General features: G+C 42.5%; 1 long non-coding RNA gene across 1 annotated transcript in view; it reads right to left on the bottom strand.

Annotated features, from left to right (window-relative positions):
• Nucleotides 1-2,330: 2,330 nt before the first annotated feature.
• The window catches only part of LOC309391237, a 39,029-nt gene continuing 22,945 nt past the window's right edge, over nucleotides 2,331-18,414 (bottom strand). The window contains exons 2-3 of the long non-coding RNA XR_014175247.1: nucleotides 5,108-5,233; nucleotides 2,331-2,740 (exon numbers count right to left, since the gene is read on the bottom strand). This is a non-coding gene — a long non-coding RNA (uncharacterized lncRNA). The remainder of the gene's footprint in view (nucleotides 2,741-5,107; nucleotides 5,234-18,414) is intronic.

Genomic DNA, 18,414 nt, shown 5'->3' with positions numbered 1-18,414 from the left:
GCTTCAGGGCGTCCAAGTGTCCTTCCCAGCTGCTTTTCTTCTCAGAGGAAGAAACGACTTTGCCATAAAAATAGCTACATAATACTCAAACTGCAAAGAATATGCATTTAGAAAGAAGACAAAAGGAACAAAGAAGCCAAAAAAGCCCTTTATTATTTCATGGCTTATTATATTAGAAGGTTTAACGTTTCCTTTCAAGTAATCATTTCCACAACAATTTATTTTCTTGCCAACTCTGAATAGCAGAGAAATCAGTTTGCTGAAACCATACACATTTTAGGCCCTACTTGATTTCAAAATGTGCTGAGATGCATGATATTTAATCCTATAATGTCCTATAATGTCAATGCATATTAATGTGGAAGATTGACTAAGTCAGCCAAGTCCATTTAGTTGACTTTCAGTGAAGCTTGCTGTTTGTAGCTAACAAACCAGCAAATCACACACACACACACACACACATCTCCAGAGTTTTCATAATTTATAGTTTGCAAAACCTTTTTTTTTTTTTTTTGTTATTATCTGATAACCTCACAATTATTTACATTAAATACTTTAAATGCAGTAGCACCTTGACTTACCTTGAATATTTTTTGGGAAAAAAATATTCAGAGACAAATCTCATTTGTATTAGGATGGAAGGTCCCAGGAAATTTTGGACATATAAAATAAATCAGAAATATATATTTAAAAAAAAACAACTGAAGGAATTATTATAAAAATACTTCTACTCTGCATGATCAAAAGCATGATTGTGTTTATGTAGTCAAAGTTGAGCTGCATTCAAAGGCATGGGAATTGTAATAGGTTTTCTATTTATAAAAGATAAAATTATAATCAGGGCCGGATTTTCCTATAGGCTAACTAGGCTTCAGCCTAGGGCCTCAAGATCAAGAGGGGCCTTTTATTTTTATTTATTATCCGTGCCACATTTTTTATAAAGGTTAGTACCAATTATAACATGTTTCATTTAATATATTGATATATATCACAGTAATGATGTATTTTATTATCTCTCATGTAATTTACAAACTTAAAAATGGGAGGTGTAAGGGCCCCATAAGTGGAATAGCCTAGGGCCTCTTTTCATCTAAATCAGGCCCTGATTATAATACTGAGTGGGGGGGAAAATCTATAGATACCATAAAGCAACAAGGAAAAACCTTCCTATCTCAATAACTCATTTTCTTTTGCTGCCCATATTTTTTTTTGAAATAGGATAAACAGAAAAAGAAGTCATGGCCAGACTGTGAAAGACATAACATTTAATGAGCATTAATCTCCAGTGGAAGTCATAGAAGAGGAAATCACCCATGGACTCCTTAAATATTTGAAGTCATTCAGTGAACAGGTACGGTATGAAGAGTGATCTTGTGAAATTGATGAGAAAATTGAAATATATTTTTCTGGTACAACTCAGAGTGGCAAGTCTCTATGCTATAGATGACCATAACTGTCTTTTTATTTACCCATACATTTGTCAAAAAGACAATAATATATAACTTAGAAAATGCATATTTATGTCTGTATTAGATAAAAACAATTTGAGGCTGATATTGTTAGATACAATATTTTAAAAAAAACAGAAGAAAGACTATAGATTTTTTAAAAATCCTTAAATTGGGAAGTTATTGCAGGATTCTACATAGGATTACTCGGGTATACCTGTATCTCATGTTTTTTTCATCTGCTTCTCTCCAAAAGTGCTGTACTACAATTCCATTATAATTTGAGATTTCTTTATAACGTTGAAGGAATACTTGTTCTTACATATTTTTCAAATTGGAGGGGGGGGGGTCTACCCCAGTGTTCATCACTCACCTAAAAAGTGGTTATGTGGCAATGAGCTTCCTGACCCCTGGCATCCAAACTCTACAATTTCTTCTTCGATGAGGCTCTTTTGATTGCTATTTTATAATTATTTCACTTGAACTGACTTATATTCAGCTCTGTTGCACTAAAATATATTCTACGTGAAAAACATCCCAAGTCGGGTTTTTTTTTCCCCTTTTGTTATTCTCATCCCTATGCAAGCCCCAAACCTATGGAATCCATGGCTCACTAGGATGCCTTCAGCAATACCAAATTTTTTTAGCAAGGGGTTCTCTGCCCGGCTGCTGGCTGGGTGGGGCCATGGTGAGCATGGCCTAGTCGGCCAACTGTACCATGTGGGGGGGGGGATTTTTGCTTTCCCTGGGCTCCAGAGGCTTTTCTCGAGCCTCTGGGAGATGAAAATGGCCTTCCCAGGCTCCAGAGGCCCTCCAGAGGCCAGAAACAGGTAGTTCCTGAATTTCCGGTAGGCCCATTTTTTGCCCTCCCTGAGCCTCCGCCCACACCCTGCACTTACCTGCATTCAAAACGGGCTGTGTTGGAACTCCAGGGAGGGGTGGGCCAGGGAGGGGCAGGCGGGGCTAGCCAGGAGTGGGATTTGGGGGTTCTATGAACTGTGTAGAATCTTAGCTAGAGGTTCTTCCGAATCCCTGCAAACTGCCAGCAGCCCACCCCTGCCACGGTTCATTAGTTTCCATGGTGTATTTTCTGTTGACCTGCAAAAAAAAAAAAAATCACCAAAATTGTCTGCTAAAGGAAGAGGTGCCACAAGTAGTTTACTTTGGGGTACAGATCTTTCTTTCCCGAATGGCAGATCAACATTGCTAATATTTTCCAACTTCCAGCTTGGCACCTTGGTGTCTTGCGTAATTGCTGGTTTTCATCAGCCCGGCTTTATCTTCCAGCTTGTCTGAGAAAAACACAAACATGGATTCAAAAGAGATATTGTCAAGCAATGTGATTAGACAATAGATATCCACTAATACCAGCTTTGCCTGGGGAAATGTGAGGAGAATAACAACATCAAAATTATTTTTAAAAAAGCTGTTAAACTTGCCACTCCTTTGCAGTTGGAAATAATATGACCGCAAGGGCAGTATCTTGCAAAAGAAAGTACAGGTAGCCCTCAACTTGACACAGTTTATTTAGTGACTGTTCAAAGTTACAACAGCACTGAAAAAAGTGACTTATGACTGTTTTTCACACTTATGACCATTGCAGCATTTAATCAAAATTCAGACACTTGGTAAATGGCTCATATTTGTGAGGGTTGCTGTATCCTAGGGTCATGTGATTATATTTTGAAATCTTCTGACAAGCAAAGTCCATGGTGAAGCCAGATTCAACTGTGGCGATAAAGGTTGTAAAACTCACTTAGTTTAGTCTATAGCCTTGTTGAGCAGAGGTGGGGGGCCATGGCCTCTTATCTAAGTTATAATCAGTTTAGAGGCTGATTTTTATTTTCAATTCAGCCATATAAAGCAAGATGCAGTGAAATAATTTTAATTCACACAATCAAATTCATCCCTTCATTGTTACCTTATAATGCCATGCCAATAGAAAATTAGCATTCTGCGGAAAGGTTAAATTACGCTTTTTTCTTGCTAGTTTTCTCTGTAAAGAATTTTTCCATTCAGAAGTTGTATTTACTTGTAAGCTTCCACATCACCGTGAAGTTCAGTCTACAAAGATTGCAATTTGGAATAAGTTCTATCGAAATTATTCTTGCCTAGGTTTAAGTATCATGGTTAAGGTATAAAACCAGTTTTTAATTTTAAAATGGGACTTATGCAGCTCACCTTTGCTATTAGCCTTTTTTAAAGCATGCTCCATTATGGAATGGATTAATTTCCATTCAATGTTATACATTTATGACAAATAACTTGCAAATAATTCCCTAATTTGCAATGGCATCACTGGATATGTATAATATCCAGGGATATGTTCTCTGCGTTTGAACATTTCATTAAGCTTACCTAAAATTCTAATGTGATTCATGTAGTAGCTCATTTGAATCATGGAATAATAGCTTTGGGGACAGACTTCTTCATATTTTCACATTTTTTAAAGTTATTCTTAACATAATATTCTATTAAAACAAATACATTTGCGTTACATTTTTTTAAAAAAAAAAGCAGAGTAAAAAAGGAAGAAAAAAAATAAATGCATTGAAAAAGAGGTGGATTAGTCTCTACTTTGTAGTCCTGTACTCTCTCAGGTGGTAATTGGTTCAACCATGGAACTGAATAGAGATCATTGTTATTTTGAGCTAAAGAGTAATAATTTCAATGTTAACCTAATTATAAATTAATTACAAATTTAGCCTAATTTTGTTTTGAAAAAGGACTAGTAGCATCCACTTCTATTGTTTAGCCTCTTCTGAGACTACAAAAAAATAATTCTGAATAGCAACAGGTAAAAATATGCATGAAATGAAAATAAAATATGTTTTGCTTAGAGTAAAACAGCCCTCCCCAAAACATTTTTTTAGAACTTTTCAAGTGAGTTGTGTTCAGTAATGGGATTCCACTGGTGTAACAACTGGTTCACTGATCGTGCGCTCTGCGCATGTACAGTTCATTTCAAAACAGCTCTAAAACTTACCTTCTACTGCAGCCCCGGTGAGTAAAACAGCTGAGGCACAGCAATCCGTTCTGCAGCGCCTATCAGCTGGGTTCAAACAAAAGAAATATAGCACAGGGGCACAGGGGCGGGGCCAACTGATCACCAGAATTACTGGTTTGTGCAAACCGATCCAAACCAGCTGAATCCCACCCCTAGTTGTGTTTCAGTGGTCCAGAACTCAAAATACTCTGAGTATTGTTGTTTTATCAGAGTTAAAATAAAAATGTTTCTGATATTTTGGTCATAGAAAAAAATCATTATTTTTCACTTGCTCTAATAAAAATATACTTTATTATTGAAGTAATAAAATCAACTGGTCAGCTGTGCTAAAAGTGATAAAACCATCACACCTCTCAATTTTTCCTTCCAGGTGCTCAATGTAGTAAAGTAAGTGACTTTGAGTGGCATACTGAGATTAACATATATAAAAATTAAAGAAACAATTTTTCCCTCTCCCAATGACCTATGTAATGATAAATTTTTATCTTTCTATATACTTCTATACTTACTGTAAGTTGTGATTCATGGTGGGTTTAAATAAAAATGAAATGCAATAAATCACATAACAATTTAACCTAAGTCCAGTAGTTCATCAAAGCTGTTAGGACCTAATGATTTTCAAGTGCTTTGCAATCTAAATTGCTCACCTTACTTTAGAAAACAAGATACATGCCAAAATGTAGGGGCTGCCACTAGGTAGGCCTGTCGTCCATCTCTCACAGAAGCCCATCTCAGGATGATTGTACAACATGGACTGATTCTGACCAGGAGAGCTATGCTGCATGTACAATGGGACAAGATATGTTAGGTGTAAATGTGAAAAAAATAGCATCTTTATTTGGCTTATTACAGTGCATGTTTCAGTAACTAGTACAAAATTCTCAGTATAGCTAGCAATATGCTGAATTCATTGGGATAGTTTTGAATGAATGGGATCAGGAAGAATATATATATAAGGGTCTCAAAGACCATTTTTGTTTATAATGATTAATATGGGGGATCTTCTGTGCTTAAATATATTTTGAAAACTTGCATAACAGCACTGAACATGATTCCTCCACTGGAGTGGAATAGGATATAACTGTAAATCTTAGTCTGCAGGGCAGATTTACATCTCCTGCCTTCCATAAAATCTACTGCTAATAACACAACACTTATTGAGTGAAAATATTTCTAGGTATAGCATTTCCAGGTGTTTTACTATGCAGTTTATATTATGCTTGGCATTTGCCTGCTCACATTATGAGGTACATGGGAGGGAAAATAGAGTAAATGGCTTTTGTTCTTTAAGGACAAGCACTTATTTCTTCCTAGTAAATCCTATTAGGAAATGATCCCTTTAAATATATACACCAAATACTACATCCATTAAGGCTATGGATTTATAGAGTAGATGCATTTATTTGGAAGAAAAGATGTAAATAATGTGCAATATTTCCCAATTCAACCTTCAAATATTTTATGGCTCCTATATGGTACAAAGTAAGGACAAATTGTCAGTTTTATATTCAGTCTTACATATTAAAAATATTTATGAATAGAACAAATAACTTTGGGCACTTTTTTTTCTCTAATGGGAAAGATACTAACATAACATCTAGACCAGTGGTTCCCAACCTTTTTTTGGCCATGCCTCACTTAAGCATCTCTAAAATCCTGATGCCCCCCCCCCATGACATATAATTCTTACTTTACTCAGAAAGTGAACTCTACTCACATGGAGGAAGCCTAAAAGGTCATTAACCTGGTTTAAACAAGGTTCAAATTGCCCCCATTAAAAATCAAATTGCTCCCGCCCCTTGTGGGGCATAGGACCCATTTTGGGACCCATTGATCTAGACCAGCGATGGCGAACCTTTTTTGGCTCGTGTGCCACAAGTGGGGGGAGCGCAGGAGGGTCATGTGCGGGTGTGCCGCACCCATAATGCAATGTGCGACCTCCCCCAGTGCGCATGCATGCACAACGCACGACCCCCTCATTTTTACATGCTTTTTTCGCACTCCCCAGGCTCTAGAGGCTTTATAGGAGCCTGGGGAGGGTGAAAAGAGCCTCCCCTGCCCCCCCGGAGGCCCTCCGGAGGCTTCAGGGACCGTCCGGATGGTCCCTGAAGCCTTCGGAGCGCTCAAAAGGATCCTCCGAACAAACTGGAAGTCACTTCCGGTTTGCTGGGAGGGTCGTTTTAAGTGCTCTGAAGGTGTCAGGGAAGCCTCCGGACGGTCCCTGAAGCCTTCGGAACGCTTAAAACCACCCTCCGAGCAAACCGGAAGTCACTTCCGGTTTGTTCGGAGGGTTGTTTTAAGCATTCTGAAGGCTTCAGGGAAGCCTCCGGATGGTCCCTGAAGCCTCCGGAGGGCCTCCGGGGGGCGGGGGGGCTCTTTTTGTCCTCCCCAGGCTCCTATAAAGCCTCTGGAGCCTGGAGAGGGTGAAAATGACTTTTAAAAAGGTGAACTCAGCTGGCCAGTGTGCGCATGCGTCCTGGCCAGCTGACAGGGCAGCGCCTCGCGTGCCCTGACAAATGGCTCCGCGTGCCACTTGTGGCACGCGTGCCATAGGTTCGCCATCACTGCTCTAGGACACAAGGCAAGTCCCAAGTCAGATATCTATGTGTGGCAGGGGGACGCAGGTTGGCCGCTCCATGGTGAAATCTCTGGATCAAGGGGTGAGATGGCAGATGTTCGGATGACAGGCCGTCCAGAACAAAGGCCACCTGTCAGCGTAGCGTGTTAGGGGTCACCTGTTGGTGTAGTGTGTTAGGGGTCACCTGTCGGCGTAGTGTGTTAGGGATAAGTCCCTGCTCAAGCTCCCTCTGCAGGAAGTCCAATATCTGTGGAATGGATGCCCTAAGTGGGTCAACAGTCTGGTTGGAAAACCACAGAGCAAAGGTCCGCCACGTGGTATCATAAATGAGATGAGTAGAGCTTCTACATGATGCCTGAATGGTAGAAATGACGTCGAGGGAGATGTCATCGGCTGTTAAGTCTTGTCGCTTAATCGCCATGCCGTTAATTGTAGCCACTGGGGGTCAGAATGACAAACTGACCCTTGGTGTAGAGACAGGAGAGACCGTGGAATGTGCCATGGAGTGGAGTTTGACAGAGTCACTAGGACGGCATACCATGGCCGGTGTGGCCAATTCAGTGCTATCAGCAATAGTTCTGCCTCCTGCTCCAACATTTTCTGAATTACTCTCTGAATGAGGGGAAGGGCGGAAATGCATACAGGAGACTTTGGGCCAATGGAACTGAGGGTGTCTACTTCTTCTGCCCTGGGATCCATGAACCGTGAGAAGTACCTGGGTACCTGGTTGATGTCTGCCATCACAGGACTGCTCTGCTCTGAGAGATGATGGGTGAGATTCTGCCCACTAGCACAGCAGGTTGGACTCCTGCATCAGAGGCCAGGAACATGTTCCCCCCTGCCTGTTTATGTATGTCATTGTCGTGGTATTGTCTGTTAGGAATAACTGCAGCCACTGGGGGTCGGGATGACAAACTGACCCTTGGTGTAGAGACAGGAGAGACCATGGGGTGTGCCATGGGGTCGAGATTGACAGTGTCACTAGGTCGGCATACCAAGGCCGGCATGGCCAATTCGGTGCTAGCAACAACAGTTCTGCCTCCTGCTCCAGCGTTTTTTGAATTACCCTCTGAATGAGGGGAAGTGGAGGAAATGCGTACAGGAGACCCCTGAGCCACTGGCATCTGAGAGTGTCTACTCCTTCTGCCATGGGGTCCATGGACCTCGAGTAATACCTGGGTACCTGGTTGTTGTCTGCCATTGCGAACAGGTCTAGGACTGGGAGACAGAACCGTAGTGTCAGTCGATGGAAGAGGCTCGGATGGATGGTCCACTCCACCTGATGTATCATTGTCTGGCTCAGCCAGTCTGCTTGGACGTTGGAGACCCCTGAGCTGTGTTCTGCCCTGAGAGATGACAGGTGAGATTCCACCCACTGGCACAACAGGTTGGATTCCTGCATCAGGGACCAGGAATGAGTTCCCCCCTGTCTGTTTATGTCTGCCTTGGTCATGGTATTGTCCGTGAGGACTAATGTGTGATGGGCCTGAACTCTGTGGTGGAAGTGTCTGAGGGCAAGGCAAACCGCCTGCAATTTTAGCCAATTTATGCTGTTTTGGCTCTCTTCGAGGAACCACTGACCCTGAGCCACTAGGTACTGCATGTGTGTCCCCCATCCCGTCAGACTTGCGTCCGTCATATGTGTGAGATGGCTTGGCTCCCTGAACAAGGTCCCTTGTAAAAGCGCCGGGACTGCCACCATTTGAGAGAGTGTAATACCTGTCTGGGAAGGGGGACCCTGAGAGGAGAGCTGCTCTTGTCAGCCTTTTGATGTGGAAGCATGAACCATTGAAGGCTCCTGCTGTGAAATCTGGCCCACGGGACAATCCCAAAGCAGGATACCATCTTGCCCAAGACTTGGGAGAGAAGAAGAAGGGATGTCTTTCGTAGGTGCAGCACCTTCCTGACAATTTCCTTCAGGCTGAGAATGCGGTCGTTAGACAAAAACATCTTCCCCACCACGGTATCTATCAAGACCCTGAGGTGAAGAAAGCGAGTGCTGGGAATGAGGTGACTCTTTTTGATATTCACCCCGAACCCGTGATTCTGCAGGTGTGAATGGTGAGATCTCTTTCTGCCTGAATCAGAGACCTGGACAACAAGAAAATGTCATCCAGGTAACAGCGAATCCAAATTGGGGATGACCTGATGTGGGCGGCTAGTGCTGCCAGTACCTTTGTGAATACCCTGGGGCAGAGGATAGACCGAACGGAAGAGCTCGGTACTGGAAGTGCCTACCCCCATAGGAGAAGCGGAGATATTTTCGGTGGTCTATGAAGATGGGGATGTGAAGGTAAGCTTCGGTCAAGTCTACCGACATGAGGAAGTCACCTTTCCTGACTGCCTGGAGGATGGTGTGCAGAGAATGCATTTTGAACCACCGATAGACAATGTGGCGGTTCAATGTCTTTAGATCTAAAATTGCTCTCCATCCCCTGGAATATTCGGTACCACAAACAGGTGGGAATAAAAACCCTGTTCTTCCTTATGGGGAGGAACTGGTTGGATGGCCCAGATCTCCAACAAGTGCTGAGTGGCCTGTCTCATCTTCTGAGGACACCGAGAGACCGGGCATGGCACGAAGTGTTCCTGGGGGATGGAGAGGAATTCTAGCATGAGACCAAATTTGACAGTTTTGATATCCAATTGTCTGTTGTGGTCTCCTCCCAGCGGTGGGCAAAGAACACCAGGCAGTCTCCGATCAGAACAGAGTCCAGATATGTGAAAAATGGCGGTTGCCCCCTCCACGGTAAGATTTCTTGAAGGGGAAATGCTGTGTGTTTCTACTGGACCTGTCCTGGTGAGATCCCTGTCTGGGAGTGTAGGATTGCGTTGTGGACGGGGGAAGGAAAGTCCCCCATCCACCGGTTGAAAAGGCGACATCCTATAGAAGGGAGCGGGCCAACTGTCCTGTTTCTTGTAGATGGATAAAAGGACCTTGCGCTTGCCTTTAGATTCCATGAAATATGGGTCTAAGATATTACCAAATAATTGGGTGCAACGGAATGGGGAGGCTGCTAGGCACCACTTGGTACAGACATCCGCCTGCCAAGGCTTGAGCCAAAGCAGATGCCTGGCCATGACCCAAGAGGCCATGGCTTTAGAAGCGAATCTAGCAGCATTAAGGGAAGAATCAGCCACAAATTTAACCGCTGCCCTGATCTTGTTGAGATCTCTATATGATCTAGTGTCAGTAGGAGCGATGCGCTCCTGAAGCTATTCAATCCAAACCAAGGCCACCCTGGAGAAAAAGGAAGTGGCCGTAGAGGGCCTAACAGCCCAGGCCGCAGCCTGATAGCTTTTGACTAAGGTTTGATCTGACCTTTTCTCCTCAGGCTTGAGAACCTCCTCAGGGGCTACAGAGACCACAGTAGGTGAAGACAGGGCTGCAACCGGTGCTTCTACTGATGGAGTCTCGAAGAACTTGATGAGGTCTGGTGCAATGTTGTAGAGACATTTGTCAAGGTTGGTCTGCTGTGGGCCCGTGCCTGGAGACTCCAACTGCTTCTGGATGATGTTCAGGAATATCTTGGGAACAGGGATCACCTCTTTTTCCACTGTGGGTTTGGTGAATGGGGTACTGGGACCCTCAGATGAAGCCAGTTCTGCCGGTTTATCTTGTGAAGTAGAAGCTGAAGCAGAAGATGGTAAGTTAGCAGCTTTAATGGCCTTAAGAAGAAGGGACTTGAAACAATCAGTTTTGAATAATCCGGTAAAGGCAGGCGTATCTGGGGTGACCACCTTGTCGTTAGACAGGTCTGAGTCCCACAGGTTATCTTGCTCCCCACCAATTGAGGCCTGAGAAGTAGAGGCAGAGGGATCAGGTTGCTGAGCCGCAGCAGCAGATTTATGCTTATGGCCATGTGATGAAGCAGGTTGGGGTTGCTGTTGTAGGCCAGCAGTCATTACCTGTTTAATGGTTTCAGCGATGATGGTTGCCATATCAGCAGGAGAGGTGTACATGGTGTGGGGGAATTTTGCTCTACCATTACTCGTCATGAAAATAATAATAATGTACCTAAATATGGATGTGTGAGTTGTAAGATGTAAATGTATTTCTTAATGATATGCTAATGCCCTAGAATTTACAAGTCTGTCAAGTATTTTGGCTGTATTAGTCTTCAGGGTCTCTTCTGCTTCCACTCTTCAGGCACGCTTTAGACAAACTGTTATAGAAGACTCTTATATGCTCTCATTAGAAAATTCTTAAAACTACTTCTTTAAGAAATAGATGCTTAATTATTGCTCTTACATTTATTGAAACTTATAGCTCAGCCTAAGTCAGCAGAGCAAAAGAGGCAGAGTGTCATGACATAGACTAGTTAAGGGAATTCCAAATGATGAATATTATAGGTAAATTTACATATAATTGCATAAACCTAGATATAGCTGTCATAAATGATTGCCTTCTTTAATTTTAAAGTATTGTAATTGAAAGTACAATCATAAAATGCTATGAAATGTTATGAAAATATATTGAATGCACATGTGATAACATATTTTGGTTTTAAATATTTTATTGTTTTAATATTTTGTTCTCGTTTTTACAATGTTGTAAGCTTTCGAGTCTTTTGACCATTAGATGAATAGCATATACATTTAATAAATAAATATCACTCAGATCCAGAGCGGATGGGCCCCCCTCAGTGGGCCGGACGAGCCGTCAACAGTGAGTCTTGTGAGTCCACTCTGGGAGGAGTTTGACTCTGTTGCCCCCGAAGATTTAGACGGGTTGCGTGGACGGCTGCGACCCACCACATGTTCAATGGACCCGTGTCCCTCCTGGTTGGTACTGGCATCCTGGGAGGTGACACGAGGCTGGCTCCTGGGCCTGGTGAACGCCTCATTGAGTGAGGGTTCCTTACCGACGGCCTTGAAAGAGGCGGTGGTGAGGCCCCTACTCAAGAGGCCTTCACTTGACCCAACGGAGCTAGCTAATTATAGTCCAGTCTCCAACCTCCCCTTTTTAGCGAAGGTTGTTGAGAATGTGGTGGCGCAGCAATTTCCACGTCGCCTTGATGAATCCGTATATCTAGACCCACGCCAGTCCGGCTTCCGACCCGGGCACAGCACAGAGACAGCCTTGGTCGCGTTGGTTGATGATCTCTGGAGGGCCAGAGATAGGAGTTGTTCCTCTATCCTGGTCCTATTAGACCTCTCAGCGGCTTTTGATACCATTGACCATGGTATCCTATTGCGCCGGCTGGAGGGGATGGGAGTCGGAGGCACCGTTTTACGGTGGTTCGGCTCCTACCTCTCCGGCCGGATGCAATGTGTGTTGACTGGGGGGCAGAGGTTGACCCTGAGGCCGCTCTCTTGTGGGGTGCCGCAAGGGTCGGTCCTCTCACCCCTTTTGTTCAACGCATATGTGAAGCCGCTGGGTGAGATCATCCGTGGCTTTGGGGTTGAGTACCATCTGTACGCTGACGATACTCAGTTGTACATCTCAACCCCAGGCCACCCCAACGAGGCTGTCGATGTGATGTCCCGCTGTTTGGAAGCCGTCGGGGTCTGGATGGGGGACAACAGACTTAAACTCAACCCCTCCAAGACCGAGTGGCTGTGGCTACCGGCACCTCGGGCCAGTTAACTCCATCACTGGCCATAGGGGTCGAACAATTGCCCCCTGTGGAATGGGCGCGCAATTTGGGCATCCTCCTAGGTGCCCGGCTGTCAATGGATGACCATGTGGCAGCCGTGGCAAGGGGGGCGTTCCACCAGGTTCGCCTGGTGCGCCAATTGCGCCCCCTTCTGGACCAGGATGCCCTACGCACGGTCACTCATGCACTGGTGATGTCTCGCCTGGACTACTGTAACGCTCTCTACATGGGGCTCCCCTTGGGACGCGCCCGAAGACTACAGCTAGTTCAGAACGCAGCCGCGCGGGTAGTCATGGGGAGTACCAGGTACTCCCATGTAACACCTCTCCTGCGCGAGCTGCACTGGCTGCCTGTGGTCTTTCGGGTGCGCTTCAAGGTTCTGGTTACCATCTTTAAAGCGCTCCATGGCACAGGGCCTAGCTACTTGCGGGATCGCATCCTCCCACACACATCCCTGCGGCCAATTCGCTCTCACAGGGAGGGGCTTCTCCTGGTGCCGTCCACTAGGCAATGCCAACAGGCGACACCGAGGAGTAGGGCCTTCTCTGTGATGGGCCCAACCCTCTGGAATGACCTCCCCCCCGACATTAGAACCACTACTGACCTCCGCTCCTTCCGACAGAAATTGAAGACTCACCTGTTCCGACTGGCTGGTCTGGCATAATTATAACGTTTTCCTCCTGGCATACACACTTTTATTGGTTTTTAGAGGGATTGTCTCTTTTAAATTTAATTTTACAGGATATTGGGATTTTAATTTTGTATATCCTGATTTATTTATTCAGCTGTACAGTTTGGCATATTTTTTATCCTCCTCACATATCTATTTATTTAATAATTTTAACTTGTTGTATTTTTGCTACGGACTATACACCGCCCCGAGTCCCTTTTGGGAGAGGGGGCGGTCTATAAGCGCTAATAAATAATAAATAATATATTGCACTAAGGTTCAAAATGTCAATGTCCATTCTTTCCATATACAGTGACCATTTTCTTTACTTATTCAGAAGATACAGTCATAACTACATGTCTGCTCAGATGTTTAAAAGCATATTCACAATTACAGTGTTTGTTTTATGGACTTGCATAAAACAATGCACAATTTGTTCCAATTATCTCCTTAATACAACTACAGAACAAAAGTTTCTGATTATGTTAGAACACCAGCACATCACACAGTTTAATATTCTCCATCTCATTGAGAGTCTCCAAAATAAAGTTAATACTAATTAATGTCTGGCCATGATAGTTACAAAATTACAAAATTACAGTATATGTCAAAGTTAGCGAAAATTGGTCTTGTTATGTAATGCTAGCACATCATGAGATTCCAAATACATGACAAGTAGACTTTCTGCATATACCTTCACAAAGAATTCACAAATGTTGACATTGTTTTACTTTTTTCCTCTGCCGATTTTATATATTATATTTCTGCACACATTTCTGAGCCTACTGCAGTAAAAGTTAAGCATACGTTACCTGTATGAACATGATTCAGTAGGTAATGGACTGTATCAGTTCAACTTGACTATTGGGATTTTACCACATCCTGTAACTGTGTAGCAGGTGTTCATTAGTCTTCAGTGCACTCAAAGGCATTTCAGAGAAATGATAGCTTCACATCTAACCTATATTATATTTAAATGTGTGCAAATAAGCTCTGCCATTTGCCAAATCAATTAGCCTAAAAGGCAATAACATTCTACTCTGATGAATATACAATGGATTTTCCACTGTTGAAGCAATGCTACATGTATGAAAAACTTCATTTTCCTCCAATATGTTTGCAGCTTAAAAATGAAACAGAAGTTTGGAATAAAAAAGCAAGAATGTTGTTAATATGCATAGGAGAGTGATGATTTAAGAAAGAAAGGCTTTCTCTGAGAGTTACTAAAAGAAATGATGACATCTTACTAATATCTCTGATAATATGGCTTGTGTAGGCACATTTCAGAGAGAAAAGAATCCCATTCTGTTTGATTTCTGGAACACCAAAATAATATCAAAAGTAATTATTATTATACAGATTCCTATATATGTTTAATTTTGTAAATATTAGGAAAATGTACTGAAATTTATAATAAAGCTGTATGAAATTTTTGAACCTTTGGTTCTTTGAAATTTTGATTGAATTATCCTTTTGAAACAAATCTGTGAAACAAATCAAGCATCATCGGAAGTGATTCAATGATCTGTTAGCTATTCTGCTGTGTTACGGTTTTAGTTCTACCTCTCAGTGCCAATTCCTGTCCTACAGAATAACAATCTACTGCAAATCTTGATGGCCTCTGCCTATTAGCCTTCTACGATGCTCTGAAAATATAGCTGTATCTGCTAGGAAGTTTGGGCAAGGAAATTTACCCTTGGCATCATGGGTTTTTCTAGGGAAAGACGATGATAGATACCGTATATTATGGTAGATATGATTGGTTCATTATGTATGTGTGTATGTATGTTTGTATGTATGTATGTATGCATGTATGTATTGCTGAAGGAACTAGCACAGTGGTTATTGGTGGTGTTGGTTGCAATAGGTATGCAGAAAATTAAGTGAATTAAAGGAAAAGTTAACACTTCTGAAATTATTAATGAAAAATTATAATATGGGTGAGAAATTATGACTTTAATCAGAAAGACACATATATTTACAACACAACCCCCAGAAAGGTTTGTAAATATGATAAGTACAATATTAAGATGTTTGGGCTATTACACGCTTGTGTAAGTACATTCTTAAAAAATTCTTCCAAAATTATATATTTTATTTTTAAAGAATAATTTCAAAATAAATACTGAGTTATTGCATTGATGTTTTTGTGATGTGGCACAGACCTACAGCAACATGTATCTCATATGCTATGTCTTTGAATTATAGTTTCATACTTTGATTTGTAGCTGTGCCTTGAAGGGTTTCTACCATAATAAGTTTTGGCATTTTTCATTCAGAAAGCAAGTGGTGTTCTCCAGTTTCCTACAGAAAAAAATAAATATCAGAAATAGAGTGTATGTATATATATATATATATATATATATATATATATATATATATATATATATATATATATATATATATATATATATATATATATATATATATATATATATATATATATATATATATATATATATATATATATATATATATATATATATATTTCTGACCTTTGGTATGTGTTTTTTAAAAGTAGAATACTACATGTTTTCTTATTTTATTCAACTTTTTGCTTCTGCATAGTTAGTTAATATTAGCCGTTTCTATAACAACAAATTAATCTAATCAGCAAATCCCAAAATCACAATTTTGTTTTATTTTTTTCTGTCTTGATCAAAAAGTCTAAAAGCCATTTCCAAGGATGACATGTGTGTGTTTATGGGCATGCGTGTCAGGGGTGGGTTTCAAAAATTTTACTATTTATTCTGTAAGCATGGTCTATTTTGTGGGTGTGGTTGGCGGTCATGTGGGTAGGCGTGGCCAATTTGTAAAATGTGGTGAAACTCACTTAGCAAGCAAAATTTTGGGCTCAATTGTAGTCATAAGTTCTCTTTCTTTTTCTTTCTTTTTTTCCTTTCTTTCTTCTTTCTTTCTTTCTTTCTTTCTTTCTTTCTTTCTTTCTTTCTTTCTTTCTTTCTTGTGTCTCTCTCCCCCTCTTTCTTTCTTTCTCTTTCCTTCTTTTTCTTTCTTTTTCTCTCTCTCTCTTTATATCTTTTTCTCTCTTTTTTTTCTCTCTCCCTTCCTTCCTTCCTTCCTTCCTTACTCTTTCTTTCTCTCTTACTCTTTCTCTCTTTCTCTCTCTTCCCCCCCCCCTCTTTCTCACACATACATCCCTTCCAGTTATATTCGTAGATATATCCTATGAACTAAAACTGACGCCCCACAAATCACGGCCATCCGTGTCCTACAAACCAACTCACAGAGCCCCCAATTCAGCCTCTTCTCACTCTGGGGGTTAACCGAACATGGTTAGTAGTCCTGTTATCTCCTGGCCGCAGGTCCTGTCTTTTTAGCAGAGCAGCAGAGAGGGCTAATTTCAAACAGCTTTTTTTCCCTTTTGCCGAGGCCTGACTTCTCTGCCGTTCGGCGGGTGACCTGGTAGGCATCTGAAGTTGTTGGGCATGCCACAGAAGCATGTGCATAACACACCCAACACACACACACACTGTTTGCTGTGGCACAAGGCATGTGTGTAAGGGGGGCTGGATCAGCTGAGGCTGGCAAAGAAGCCTCAGTTTCCCCTGCTGCAGCAGCTCTTGGAGGAAGGAGGCAGGGATGCTAGCTGGTGCTCACCCCCTCACCGCTTTCTTGGCCAGCCGCCCAGCTAAGTAAGGCAGGTGGAGCCCAGGTTGCAATTGGCCGCTGGGATGGGGCTGGTAATGCTCTGTCCCGCAGGAATGGTGGTGGTGAACAATAAGAAAAGTGAGCGTTGGCAATCATCCCTGCCTCCTTCTTCCAAGATCCGTGGCGGCTCTCAGAGGAAGGAAGCAGGGATGCTGGATGGTGCTTGCCCCCTCACTGATTTCCCAGCCAGTCACCCACCTAAGCAGGGCAGGCAGGGATGGCCTTCTCCTCCCTCTCTCCCCCTGATTTCTCCCTGGCCACACTCAGAAGGAGGAAGGAAGGCAGGGATGTTGGCCGGCACTTCACCACTGTCACCCCTGCAGCCCGCTGGCTGCAGCCCTACAGGCTGGGTGGGCAAAGGAAATGGGTGGGGCAAGCAGGGTGAGGATGGGCGGGACAAGAGAGCAAGCAATCTGTGACTAGGTGACCAGGGGGAGGGAGCGGGGATGGGCCAGGGGACTGTACCAACATGGTGGCATAGCCAGGCCACCATCGCCAATGGTATGGAAAGGTATGGCAGATTTCCACTACCGGTAAGCCCCATACCAGTCTGTACCAGGAGCAATCCACCTCTGGTGTGTGTGTGAGAGAGAGGAGGGGGAGAGAGGGAATCTGAATCTGACCATAAAAAAGAAGCACCAGCTGAACTGTGATAAGTAAGCTTCTAGAAGAATTGCATGAGAATGATCCAACATAGGAAACTCCTGGAAAAGTTGGAGAAAGTATGAAGTAAGAATTCCCATGCAATCAGTAGAAAGAGGAGAACAACAGAAAAGGTCTATTAAACTCTTTCTCAAGCAAAGAAGTAAGTCTTCTGATTAGTAACTGGTGGCTTCAGCCTATTGAAGAATCTACTCTGCTGTTGTTCCCTTTGCTGGAGACAAAATCTGATGTCTGATTTGTGTATGACATTCTTTGGGGAATTCTGCTTTTTGTCTCTCTGACCTTTGAACTGGTTGACAACTTTGACCTGGCTCTGAAACCTTGAACTGACTCTGGAGGTTTCTTTTGCCATGCTCCTGTTCTTCAAATCAAACTTTGCAGGAAAGTGTTGGCTCTGTTTATATTCTGTACTTCATTTACATTCCCTGCTGTTTCACTGTAACTTCTTCAGCCTCTAGTAAACTGACAATCACCCAAGAAATTGTGTGTTAAAAATGTGAAGCATGTAGCAGGACAGCTGTCTCTTTATTGCAATAACTCATTTAGCTTCTTAATTTATTTGTTATTTATGGACTGTAGAAAATACAGATAAACACCAAACCAAAAATTACAAAACATGAAATACAGCCCGAACTAAAAACTATTCTAACCTTCCCTGGTCAGGTATCTTCTGTCTGAAAAATAAATAAAGCTGCAATCCTAATATATTTGAACCCAGATTGTGGAAGGCAACCCTTAAACATAATCAGTACGCCTAAAAGTGAATATATGTAGCTCAG

This window comes from Natrix helvetica (genome assembly GCF_964273705.1).
Source record: "Natrix helvetica genome assembly, chromosome: 4".
In the NCBI taxonomy this organism is placed as follows: Eukaryota; Metazoa; Chordata; class Lepidosauria; order Squamata; family Natricidae; genus Natrix; species Natrix helvetica.
Note: the sequence above shows the minus strand (reverse complement) of the source record. Positions and strands in the feature narration are given on the sequence as shown.